General features: G+C 43.2%; 1 protein-coding gene across 4 annotated transcripts in view; it reads left to right on the forward strand.

The window, feature by feature from the left end:
* LOC144227664 (transducin-like enhancer protein 1) overlaps positions 1-13,710 on the forward strand; it is a 90,087-nt gene that overhangs the window by 10,573 nt on the left and 65,804 nt on the right. The window lies entirely within an intron of this gene.

A 13,710-nucleotide genomic window follows, 5' to 3' on the forward strand; every position in this document is an offset into this window, starting at 1 on the left:
AAATGTGAAATGAAGGATAATTTAAATTTTGAGCACTACTTAGGACAGATACCATATAAAACCACAGTTCCCCAAACCAACCTGAAACTACCTCCAAAAGAAAAGGAATCACCACTTTAAGGTTTTAAAACATATTTAGAACATACTGCTCTTCCTCTTAAGAAAAACAAGCACAAAAAAAAAAAAAAAAAAAAATCCACACGTTTTTATACACAAAATAGCTTTTTGCCCAACAACTTTGGCCGTTTGTGGACATCTTATGATCCTTCAGTAAATCTGTGGAATCCAGATTAAAAAATCTTATATGAGCACCAGGCTGGGTCCTAATGCTGAAATTCAGAATGAAAACTATTTGAGGAGCCTGAGTGGCTCAGTCAGTTAAGCTTCCATCTTCTGCTCAGGTCACGATCTCATAGCTCGTGAGTTCGAGCCCTGTATGGGCTCTGCTGACAGCTCAGAGTCTAGAGCCTGCTTTGGATTCTGTGTCTTCCTCTCTCTGTTTTACCCCCACCCTCCTTCTTCCGCTCCCACTCTCTCCCTCTCTGTCTCTTTCACAAAAATAAATAAACATCAAAAGGAAAAAAGGATGAAAGCTGTTTGATATCACTAGATGTTTTACAGGACTTCAGTTATCACATAGCCACTTTTGCTCAGTTGTTTTTCTTTTGGAAAAGTGATTTATAGTCAGAATATCCAGAGGCTTTTTAATGGGGAGTTTCATTATAGTGATATATTGGGGTTTGTACTGAGGAGAAGACCGCGAAAACAGAAATAGTGTTTTCTGTTTGGTTGAGGCCTGGGTTTCTGTGTGAACTGAGTGTGTGTGTCTCTGTCCCTGAAGCCACTGCATGTCTCCTCAGGATGACCACAGCCCCTAAATAGAGTTGGGAATTAGTTGCTTGTAATGTGTTAAGTGTAAAGGTATTTAACTTGACTTAGTTGCCAGATTTCTTAATAATAATGATCATATCCCTTGATGATTTACTTTCGGCCTTTACATGGTTCCTTTGCCCCACCAGACATTTTATTATGAAGAATTTCCTTTTTTTTTCGTATTTATTTTTGAGAGAGGGAATGCCAGTGTGTGCACAAGTGGGGGAGGGACAGAGAGCTAGGGGGACAGGATCCAAAGCGGGCTCTGCGCTGACAGCAGAGAGCCTGATGCGGGGCTCAAACTCATGAAGTCAGATTCTTAACTGAATGAATCATCCAGGTGCCCCTGGAGAATTTCAAATATACAGAAAAGGGGAAGGAAATACACAGTGACCGCCCATGCTGTTCCCACCTGTATGATCCCAGGAGTCTATAAATTAGCATCCTATGATATCTGCCTGTCACATAATCTTATATAGAGATTTTGCTCCCCTCCCGCCAATAGATAAGCGAATAATTCTGGAAAACTTGGAAGGATTTGTTGGAGGGCAAGGCATTTCCTTAGCTTCTTGCCCTGTTTTAGGCTGGTAGATGAAGGGCTTTTCTTCAAGTACATTTTAAGAATTCCATCTCAGCAAGTGTTTACAACATTTTATAGAATTTTCTCCTGGACTTGCCCTTTTTGTTTTGGCCTGGTTGTATTAGGGTGATCCACCATTATATGGTGTCAGGGAGCTTTCTTTTTCAGCTGTCACCTGGAAGTGGAGATTTGCACTTAACGGAAGAGCCAGACTCCCCTTCTCCCCAAGCCCTGCTACTTTTTAGTCCTTCATAATGTACCTTCAAGATGCCATCAGCATGTTTGCAGGGGGGAGTAGTTTTAGCATTGTTAGTAGGAAACTGGGAAATAACTGTGCTAAAGGACTCTGATCTTGAACTTTGTGTGGCTGGAAGCTATCCCATTAGAAAGTTTAAGTTGGCCTCAGGCCGTGGGTGGCACAGGAATATGAAGTGCCAGAGAACGAAACTGCTTTGCTTTGAGGACCTCAGCGCAAGGAAGAGGCTCCCTAAGGCTGGGCCCTCCGGGAGCACAGCCTTTGTCTCTCCTAGGCGCCCTCTTGATGCCTTGAACAAACAGCCGGTCAGAGCCTCTTACAAGTAAGGTGACCAGCCAGTGTATTGACACGCACAGACACAATAGAAAACTGCATTAGGAGGCGAGCCGTTGGGATTTGCAGTAAATATATTACAGAACACAAGTGACTTGCCGATACTGCTTGTTTAGCAGTTTGCAAGGGCAATGGCAGTATGGATTTTTGAATTAGAAGGGAAGGGCTGTTCTTTCTCTGTGCAGGAACATCTAGTTGATGGCTGGGGAGAAAATTGATTTAGAGAACAAAATGCAGCCTCCTTTATTTGTGCCATTTGAAAGGCTTCTATGGATTAGTGAGTGAAAATAAAAAGGTCGTGTTCGGTTTAGGAAAGGAGGTCTTAACGTTGATCTGCATCTTGGTCTGGCACGGAGAGAAGAAGGGTTGAGCCATTGGGATGGAGGAAGGGTATCCAGTCTCCGAGCAGGCTGCTGCTACAGGTGCCCTCTCGGTTCCCAGTTGTCTTTTTCAGCGCTTTGGATTTCAAAAGTCAGCATCTCGGGCTGATTATTATAGGGTAAGCTGATTTGGGACATCAGAGTGAGCAGTCACGGCTCCTATCCATTGAGTGCCCATGTGCCCTAGGAGCTGTGTGTAAGTCCTCCCAGCCTCATTTTGCGTGGTTATTTATTATTACTACTTACAAAAGAGAAGACAGGCTGGTGGGATAGGGGATGACAAGAGCGCCTACTCCATGTAGTAGGGTAGTTCTCGGGAGTAAGTGAGTTTCTCCTGCAGGAGCAGTTTCATTGTTGCGTAGGCACTCTGAGGGAGTGTTCTTGAAATTGATTATCTGAATACATTATTGGTCCCTTTGAAACTATACCCATTACTGGAATTCTAGGCCATGTTTCCATCTTGTTTTTCCAAAGCCCAACAGCTTCCCTCCTCCCTACATCTGAATTACTCACTTCTTCTTATTTCCCTTCAGTTACAAAAGTTTTTATTTGTTTCCCTCTAAAATCAGAAGAATTTATCTTTAGGCTCAAAAGAAACTTCTATTTTTTTTTTTTTTTTAAGTGCCCCTTTGGTAGCCTCTGTTGTCTAAGGAATCTAGAGGAATTAAAATGCCTTATTCTGGCCAAGCAGCAAAATGTGCCCTTGCAAGGCAATAGTCTTAAGTATTTAATACAACCACCAGTAAGAATAGAGTTATGTGGAGTTTTTTCATTTAAGGGGTTGGAGGAGGAGCAGAGAGGATTTGGTTTACTTTGTGGAAGTGAGTTTTGACCAAAAAAAAAAAAGAAGAAGAAAAAAAGGATGAGAGGTGCATTTTAATTTTTTTAATGTAATGTGGAAAGTTCAGCTTTTAATTTGTCGTCCTGACAAAAAGGGAGGTCAGAATTACCAGATCAAGTTGTTGCTGGGTTCAAGAAGGAAAAAGTCACCAGCCTTGGTGAAGTATACATATCAGACCAGTTTCGTTTTAGCTTCAGTAGATACTTGTGTTATTTCCTCCCGGGACTCCATGGGCTTGACATTCTGTGGACGGTTACATTCACAGCTGCTGCTTATGTGCTAGTATTTGGGGAAGCAGGAAAAAAAAAATGCACGGGGGAGGGAGAAAGCAGGATCCTTGGGATTAGAAACACTGGAAGATTAGGCTATTGCCTCTTACTGCCAAGCACAATGCAGTCGAAACTTCTTGGTTGTCATCATAAGTGTCTGAGATAGAGGAGGGCACAGTTCAAATTGTGTTCCGGTTGTGTCAGTACCTGCTCTCACAGGTACAGCCTTAATTCAAGGCTCGGCCGCCTGCTGACCTCTGTGTGCTGAGAAGCCCCACATTGCTGTCTTTTTGTGTTGAGCTTGAGAAGCAGTCCTTAAGTCCTGAGTATCTGCAGGGGAAGCACCACGTTCTCCACAACCCATTCAGCATGCCAGTTGGCCTGGGTTCTGCCGCTGGCTCTTTTACAGTGCCCGGGCCATGAGCTCCCCCCGCCCCCGCCAGCGGAGCCAGTCTCCTTGCACAGCTACCCAAAAGATTGGAACTGGACCACTGAAATGTATCCAACTTCTGTACTTTTTAGCTGACCGAAGGCCAGAAGCATACCACTAACTCAAGAGGGGAATTGCTGACCTTTGAATCTCCTAAGAAATCTGTGTTCCTTAATTGACTTACCCAAGATGAGACCATACTCGTACATTCAATGAAGCACAGAAAGGTGTCACATTTTGACTACATGCATGGCTTTCTCTAAGGTTACACAGATTTTTGAGTTAGTTGTTGAATTTTGTAGTCATTCTTATTTCTTGACTAATGCATCAAATATGGCTTACCCACCTATAGAACCCAGACAGATCAATGTCAGTGCACTGATAGCATCTTATGTAGCCATTGTTTTGGTCATCATTTTATCACAAGGTCAGCTATCTCCAAAAAGCTGTGGTTTTGATTTTTATTTTTTCTGATTAGCTTGTGGAATTACTCTTGTCAGTTTCCTTCCAAGTACTGAAATTGCTCAGGGTTTGTGTGGAATGAATCCCAATTGTTGCTTCTCAAATTAAAACCATATAAAAGGGAAGGAGCTTTTGAGTAGACTTTGCACTGTGAGAATATTGGTATTGACACCATTTATAATTTGGAGTATAGTTTGAAGACCAGATTCTACTGTTTGTCGCATACTGGTTAATATGGCTGTAAAGAGGAGATGAATGTGGCTACTTTTCCAAGTCTATTACTCAGGAGGACTGTAAATTTGATTGGCTGTTACAATTCTAGCAGAATCATTCGATTTGAGAGCAATAGAAAGATAAGATATCCAATTACCCAAATGATTTGCAGGGTTAGCCAACGTTGTCATGGAGACACGAGTTGGAACAAATTAAATTTTAAGCAATAAAATAATCTTAAAGCCCGTCTGGGAACAAGAAAATTTGGCAGTGGCACTTACCTGAATTGAATCTTAGCTTGACACGATGTTGTTTGACATTGATATACTGTGGGGGCCTAAACTTCTATATGGTGCAACATTACCTTAAAAAAGTAGCTCGGCCAAACCAGTGAAGGGGGGTTGGGTATTAGTATAAAGTCAGGATATTAACGTTTATGCCATGGCTTAAATGATAATTAGGCTCTGGGTTCCCAGGAATATTTTGTATTTAAGGATCGCAATGCCTTAATAATGATTAAGCAGCATTAATTGGACACTTGGAAAAAAAAGATTTATTTCGTAGCAGCATGCTGTTTCTGGAACTGCTGCTGTTCCTCTTTGTGTGTGTGCTTGCAGATGTAATAGAAATCGTGTGGATGTCTTTTGGTGGGGGCGGAGGTGTAAGTATGCATATATTTGCATGTACAAACAAGGAGATTTTGGCACATGCCCCTGCACTGCAGAGGATTCTCCGTATTCGTTAAAATTTCTACTTTGCAGTGCCGCTTGCAGACTGGAAAATTGCATTCCAAACTTTAGCCGATGGCCTAAAACCTGAGTAAGCGTCAGTCTGGGGCTTAGGAGGTTATTTCCCCTTATTAATGTATTGTTTAACTGGTTCCTGGCTTGTGCCGTGGATTTGGAAACAGCCGAGTGGCCCAGAAGGAGGGAGGGGAGAGCCTTTTATCCACATGTCTATTAGACAGATGGAGATGAAAATTGGTCTGAGGTCAGGCCATTTGCAGTGTTCTCTCAGCCTTCGATTTTCCTCTCATCCTCACCACAGATCATCTCAAATGATTCAGTAATGACCAAAAGTGCAACATTGACCTTTATTCCCTGGTGGATTACTGTGTTTCACAGTCCAAATGGCAGGAAGTCTATTCTGTTCTTCCAGAAGGAGCTCAGCATTATTGAGCCAGCCCAGCCCGGTGGGAACCGGTGTAACAGAATACAGGGCTCAGTTTGGTTTCTGCTGCTCTGGGAAACGAGAATTGACATGTCCCAAACCCACATAATGAATGAAAGGTTATCTGGGATGCTTTCACAAAACACACATGAGCATATAAATTGATTTGTCCATTTGTAAAAGAACTGGTGAGTTACAGGAGTAGTAACTTCTGGTGGCCCATGGCTTATAACTTGTTTTCACTCTCATGGCCCTTCTGTGTAATGCTTCCTCAGTGTAGCTTAGACAACACAGTGACATCATAATGCTGGATCATTTTCAAATTACAAGTTGGCGCAACAACTGGGTATAAGGGGACTCTGGGTTTTTCTTTGACATGCTTTTAATTATATATATTTTTGGTCAATCCGTGTAACCCTGAATAAATGATCTCTCATGCCACCCTCCCCCCCACCCAAGTGGCTTGATTGTTATCTTGAAGAGTTGGTAATTATTTTTTCTTGCTTAGATTTTTCTGCAGATTGTATTGTGATGCTATGGTCAGGTTTTTTTTTTTTTAAGTAATTTAATTTATATTTAAAATGATATTCCTGTTTGCCTCCACCTGCATAGCTGAGTAAATACTCTGTGAATCTTTAATACACTAGTGAAGTCTGTCATCTAGAATCCTTGTACTTACCGTCTTCTAGATATCTAAAAGCGTTTGCAAAAGGAGTATGCATTGAAAATTTTCACCAGCATCCCACATTTCATTTTAATCATGATCTAAGATGCTTTTCAAGAAAATAATTTGTGGGGCATCTGGGTGGCTCAGTTGGTTAAGCGTCCGACTTCGGCTCAGGTCATGATCTCATGGTTCATGGGTTCAAGCCCCGCTTTGGGTTCTGTGCTAACAGCTCAGAGCCTGGAGCCTGCTTCAGATTCTGTATCTCCCTCTCTCTGACCCTCCCCTGCTCACGCTGCCTTTATCTCTCTCAGAAATAAATAAAACATTTAAAAAAAAAAAAAGAAAATAAGTTTCTTGACTGTTGATTTCACTGTGCACAAGTTCTTTTTCTACCTCAATGGCTCCCAGTCTGTGATGCCTTCCCCTTACCCCCGTACCTACTGCATTCTGGAGCTTTGTGGGTTTCTTGGATGTGGATTGAAAAGAGAATCCCAGGTTCCAACTGGGAAAGGCCAAGAACCTTGTCTTCCTTCCCAAAGTACCACCTTTCCAGTAGCTGAGCCTGGGAGGAATAAAACCCAAGGGTGGGACTTCCCGATTGAGACTGAGTTTGGGGCTCTGAAGGCTTAGCTTGGGCGCTCCCCATCACAAACCTGTATCTGACTTGTGGCCGTTCTGCTGCCATGCCACATGGCACTGATTGGCGAGGCCTCCCAGTGGGGTAGCTGCTTTCCCTAATGAGTTGCTTTGGAAGAAGAATAGCAGCTGTCATGCATGTGTGTGGGTCATTCATCAGCAGCATGCTTTTAAAGTTCTGGAACCCCTGGCTCATGATCACCCCAGGCAGGAACTTCCTCTCCCACTCTCTGGATTGGCTAAAGATTCCAAACTGTTTAGGAAAACACCCAACGCCCAACTGTTTGTCCAGTGATCTCCAAACAAGATGTGGGGAACAAGGAAATGGTTAATGTTAAAGCTAGTGATGACTTGGGCTTTAGGTGCCTAATGTGCAGAGTTGTTTACTTTGTCGTGATGGAAGATGTGGAGATCGTGATTCTAGACAGTTGGAAGTCAGTACCAACCAAAGACCGGTTACTCAGGCCTAAAAGGTAGCTATAATGGAAAAGAAATGTTAATATGTTTTATTGGGAGGAAAATTATGTTAGCATTTTTGAAAATGAATAGTCTCCTAAACCCCGTATTCAGAAGTAACTGGATTTTTGCATCTTCTTGTGCAGTCTTTGTCTTTACATAGGCATATTTTATTTTCGTAATTATAATTTTAACTTTCGTGCCAGGATGATGTAGTCTGCTTTTCCTCCCACTAACCCTGCTATTGTATGATATTATCTAATTTCTCATGAGCTCCCTAATGACTAAGAGCCGTGAAGAGGGTGAAAGGTGTGGGCTTACTCTGGGTGTGTTCCAGGAGAGGCTTGTTCTCTTTCCAGAGCGAGAACAATAGGTGGTGACTTCACGGTCGTGTTCTGTGATTCACCCTGCGGAACGTCTCTTGAAAACCTTCCGTGGCGTAGCAGTGCATTTTCCTTTAAGGGCCACCAAAAGCTGTCTTTTTCCATCACGGGACAAGTCCGTACGATTTCATGTGAGCAGCGCTTGCTGAACTACTCTGTTAACAAGGGTTTCCGAATAATGGAAAAGTGCTATTTGGGCCTTGAAACAGCTGCGATGTTTTGTCAAGGATGCATCTTTACCAAAATGACAAATTAAAGCCCAAATGCTCTGCTTGGCAACAGTTGGGTCAAAACATTTAAGTCATTAATTAGAAGGAACTGAAGGGGGAAAATTTTTACACAAATACACAGTGTTGCAGACTCAACTTCATCTTGGAAAATGCAACTGAATTCTTAAAAAAAAAAATGAGGGCAGTCTTCAAGTGGGGCCTGCCAGGCTTGTCATTTGCAAATAAATCAAAAGACCATCATTGCAGGACAGAGAACCAATGAATAGAGTTGCTTTGTCATTCTTTGATGGGCCCCACACTCAAGCCTGCTATTAAAAATGAATGCATTCAAGAGGCTCTGCATTAAGAACATAAACAATTAAGGGCACTTGAGTTGCTCTGCTGAGAGCTTTCTCCGGAGATGCAGGCCCCTACAATCTGCCTCACGAGCAGCCAGAGAATGGGAGCAATTAGTGTTGCTATCTCCGCCCCGGCAGCCTTCAGCAGGGTTTCCCACCCCCCTTCCTTTTAACCCCTCCTTGTTTTCAGAGAACCCGTGAGTGTGAAAGACGAGCAGGGGTAAAGGATGGAGTATGCGCCCAGTTGGAAAGGGCTCAGGTTTAGAACGCGGTAGGAGCTGCCAAGTGAGGGGGAGGTAGGACATAAAAGTTATTATCTGCCAGTAATTGGTGACTTCTGTTCTGATTAATTGAGCCACTAAAGGGTTTCTGTCATCTGGTACTCTTTGTTTTGTTTTAATCATAGGGTTTAAGCAGGGGCGAGACTACATTGCCAGGGATGGAATCATTTAAATGAATATTGTTTGAGGTTTCCCACAGTAGGCAAATGTGCTCCAACACCCCCGGGTTGTGTTCTTGCCTTGCTCTTGTTTGGTAAAATTGAGCGGAGAATGGCGCCGTGGCTTGTGGCAAGGCCTTGGGGGAGAGACGAGCCTCGCCTGACCTCCCTGCCTACTTGTCTCTGACCCCAGGCAGGTTTTGCTAACCTTTCAGCCCCTTCTCACCGGGAACCTGCACAGATTGACAGGTGTGAGAGGGCTGATCCAGGTTTGTGCGCTAACACAGTCGCTGCAGCCCCTGGTGGACCAAGTTCTCAGCGTGGGGTCCCGGTCCAGTAGCTGCAGATCATCTGGGAACTTGTTAGCAATGCAGATGCTTGGGCTGCAGACCCCTGGACTGAGTCTGGGGAGTGGGGCCCGGTCATCTGTGTTTTAACAAGGCTTTTATGTGATCTTGCTGCACCCTTCAGTTTGAAAACCACTGACCACCTCATTAACCATTAAAACCTCAAAGAGACGCCAAACCCTTTCCATTTGTATTTCCCCAAAATGTGGTTAGTCATTTATCTACATATTTATATTTTAAGCAGAAAGCTACTCTGATGCATTAGAATTTAAGATAAAATTCCCTTTCCATTAGCGTACCTGTGAAGCAAGGTGCCATCCTGCGATGGCTGGGATGGCATGGGAAGGTCTGCTGAATAGCCCACCTTCTGAAGAAGGTCTGTAGGCAAGGAGCCTTTCCTCTCCGGTAAAGGGCAGGGGAGAGTACTAGAAGATTATTTACAGTGTTTTGCATATACCATTTTAGGTACGCAGTTTTTATTCAGACATCTTGAATTTTTCTTAGGTATATCAGATGTCATCTTTAGGATTATAGAAATGTATTTGTGGATGTGTTTCTGCGGATTTTTCTTTGTTGGGGAGCTAGATTTCTAATGTGAAGGCTGACGCACTGTTTCTCTCTGCCTGTGAAGGGGAGGATGAAAATGCAGAGTTGGGCAGCTACACTTTATTTGTCTGCAATTTAGAACCGAGGTCCCTTATGAAATTCCCACTCTGCCTTGCAGAGCACTTCTGCCATTATCAGTGACAGACTGGGGCCACTTCTTGTGGTACCATTGTTGGCTGAGGGATAACATGCTCTTGGCTTTGAGCTGCTGTGGTCCTGTTTGGGCTGGTATTGCTTTGCAAACAAGGCTGAGTTCATCAGCTTTGTTTCTGGTTTTGAGTGTTTCCACTTCTTCCCAGAAAAAGGACTAGGCAGAGAAAATGGCTTCAGTCTTGCTTTATGATTCTGGACCAATCATTTCCTTTAGGCATTGCTTTCTCCACATGTGATAAGAAGGTTGTAAGAGGGCTGGATACCCAAAGGGTTTCAGGGTTTCACTCCGTGGTACTTGTCAATCACAAGACTAGTGGGCCTAACCGCCCTTTTCTCCCTTTGCCTTGTAATCATACACTTCAACAGTAAATCAAGGGTGGTGTTCCCAAGGCCAGTGGAGAGGGAAAAAAGTTACAGATAACCCTGCCACCCCAGCATAATCACTGTTTTTATTTTGGGTATCAAATTACAGTGCTTGGCCACATGCACACGTGTATATGTATTTATATACATATATATATATTTTAAATAGACACTCTTAACACCACATCTTTGTTCTTCCCCTCCTGCTTCATCTAGTGAATGTGTTGGCCATTTATGTATCATTATCCATAAAAATGACTTTAATGGTTGCTTGCCATGCCTTTGGGTTGATGTAGTGTATTTAACCCTTCTCCTAGTATTAGACAACTGATTTTTCAGGAGGACAAATGTTAAGTTTTTCCAAAACTGTGCAGATGGTTGTGATGTGTTGAACTGCTGTTATATCTTTACCTGGCATTTTCTCTTTCGCTTTGAAGCGAGTGCTGCAGTGAACAGCTTCATGCATGGAATGCTTTTCATCTGAACTATTTCCTTAGGATAAATTCTTAGCTGTGGGAAGCCTTACCAAAGGGTTTGAATAATTTCATGCTCTTGAAACACATTGCCGAGTTCTTTCCAAGACGACTGTACCAATTTACCCTGTCATCAGTAATGTATGATCGTTCCTACTTCCCAGAGGACTCATCATTGTTGGGTTTTATTAATTTTTTTTTAAATAAACTAACTAACTGGTGCAGGAATGACCCACCTTGGTTGTTGGTGAGGTTGAACATTTTTTTTTATTTTTTTCTGTATTTCAGGCTGTCATTTCACAGACTCAAACTTCCAGTCAGAAGGGATTTAGAGATTATTTCTTTTTTTTTGTATGCTTTGTTTTCATGTTCTTGCCCATTTATCTGTTGCCAGACACTTCTTACCAACACTCCACTGTGTTTTTCTCTTGGCTTCCTGCTTAGTTCAAGGAAACCAAAAGATCAGTTTGCCAGCCCTCAGCACAAGCAGCATTTTTTATGATCCATCAATTTGCAATTTAATGGTGCTGGAGTTTCCCCTCCCTAAGCTGACTTTGGGCAAGATGCCATTCATTGGATTGCTTGGAGACCCATGGGCAATTACTCTTAAGCAGTCTTCGCCCTGCTTTGAGCTTCAGACAACACTCATTCTATATTACTCTGTGTGTTGTGGAGAAATGGGCAGACGTTGGGGAGTGGACACTTCAGTCTAGTAATTAGACCAAAGATGTAAGGAATATGAACAGCTGGAGAGCCGAGCTCTTCGGAATCGTGAAATCCTGCAGCTTTTAAGTTCAGATGCCCAGAAGAACATGTGTTCTGTTCAAAAACCCTGCAGAACACACCAGGGTTAGGTTCGTTGCTGGCCTTGGAGGTATTTGACCATATTTAACTTAGTCAAAAAATACATGTATGTGAATCTTCTCCCTACTGAAATATGATTTCTTCCTGTAAACAGAGCCTTATTCAAACACTGTTTAGACAAAGCTTATCTGGTTGCATCCTGGTCATTATGTTTAGGGTGTGCGTGGATTCTAGTTTAGTTTTAGCAAAAGATTCCTTTGAAAGTGTGTTGGATGCATACTGTGTGGTCACTGTTTCTGGGGCAGGTAGGACGAGGAGCTGGGTCCCTTTTCAGTGGAAGTCTTGCTCTCTCGCTTCCCGTCTTGCATGGAGAAGACTTTAATGCCAGAAAAGCTGGTAGGAAACTGTACAGAAGCTTTATGTAAATGGGATTTTAAACATAGAGGCTTGGGGCACCTGGGTGGCTCAGTCAGTTAAGTGTCCTACTTTTGGCTCAGGTCATGATCTCACGGCTTGTGAATTCGAGCCCTCTGTTGGGCTCTGTGCTGAACAGCTCAGAGCCTGGAGCCTGCTCTGGCTTCTGGGTCTCCCCTCTCTTCCTGCTCCTCCCCCACACATGCTCTGTCTCTGTCTCTCAAAAATGAATAAATGTTAAAGAAATTTTAAAAATAAATCAACATAAAGGCTTAGTTTGGTAAATGACAGTAAATGCTATGGAGGATCTTGAAGGGCCTAAAGAAGTGATTTTTGGTGTTATATGGCAGCTTCTAAGTGAATTTGAGGCAGGCCTTCAAGAGTGGGATTAAGAGTATAGAGCACTTGGTCTTCTTTTTTTTTAAATTTTTTTAATGTTTATTTATCCTTGAGAGACAGAGAAAGAGCACAAGCAGGGGAGGGGCAGAGTGAGAGGGAGACACAGAATCTGAAGCAGGCTCCAGGCTCTGAGCAAGCTGTCAGCATAGGGCCCTATGTGGGGCTCGAACCCGTGAACTGTGGGATCATGACCTGAGCCGGAGTCAGACGCCTAACCAACTGAGCCACCCAGGTCCCCCGGTCTTTTTTTTTTTTTTAAGTTTATTTATTTTGAGAGAGAGAGCGCGCGCGCGCGCGCAAGCAGATGGGGGAGGGGTAGAAAGACCGAAGATCTGAAGCAGGTTCTCTGCTGACAGCAGAGAGCCTGATGCAGGGCTTGAACTCATAAAGTTCAAGTTCAAGTTCAAGAGGTCACCTTGTGACCTGAGGTGAAGTCAGATGCTTGACTGACTGAGCACTTTGTAGTAGTGTAGCTATAGTTGACCTATTTGCTCACTTGATTCTGATGAAACACTTAAAGTAGCTTGGCAGAGACCTGGGGCCCAGCAGTTGAAGTGACTTCATACTCATTTGTTGAGATGCAAACCCAAGTTTTTGGATTAGGAGGACCAACCCTAGTATCATAAGTGAATCAGTAAAGGGAGTTGGCATTGACAAGGAGAATTAACGATCGTTCTGGACAGGCAGTTTGGATTCCTGCTTCCTGCTGCCTCATTGTGGCAACTCTTCATGAAGTAAGCTTGATACTGAGGCCTTTCACCTGCTGGTTAAGTTACTGGGCACGAAGTTGTCCTTGCAAATCTGGTTTGGGGAAAGCTATTGAATGCTGACTCAATGTTGTCACCTTATGTGGTGTCAGAACTACAAGCATAGGGAAATTTTATTTATAAGCATTAGACTATTAGCAGGGACCAAATATATCTTGAGCTTTGGGCAGGAGAATGAGTTCTAGGTGAGAACATAGGTAGCCTTCAGGTCCTCTCCTCCCCCAGACTGGAGTTGTCCAGCCCTTGGAAGAGGTAGAAGGCAGCCTTGAAAGAGTCACAGAACTTTCTCAATCCCTGCTGAAGCAGGGTCACATGTCCAGTTTAACATGCTTGCAATCTCCGTGGTCAGGAATTAGAAGCACAGGTGGAAAACTGCACCTTGTTAATTTGTGCTAAATGAAAGGTCTTATCAGAATATCCTTGCTTTG

Source organism: Crocuta crocuta, unplaced genomic scaffold (assembly GCF_008692635.1).
Source record: "Crocuta crocuta isolate KB4526 unplaced genomic scaffold, BGI_CrCroc_1.0 scaffold41, whole genome shotgun sequence".
NCBI lineage: Eukaryota > Metazoa > Chordata > Mammalia > Carnivora > Hyaenidae > Crocuta > Crocuta crocuta.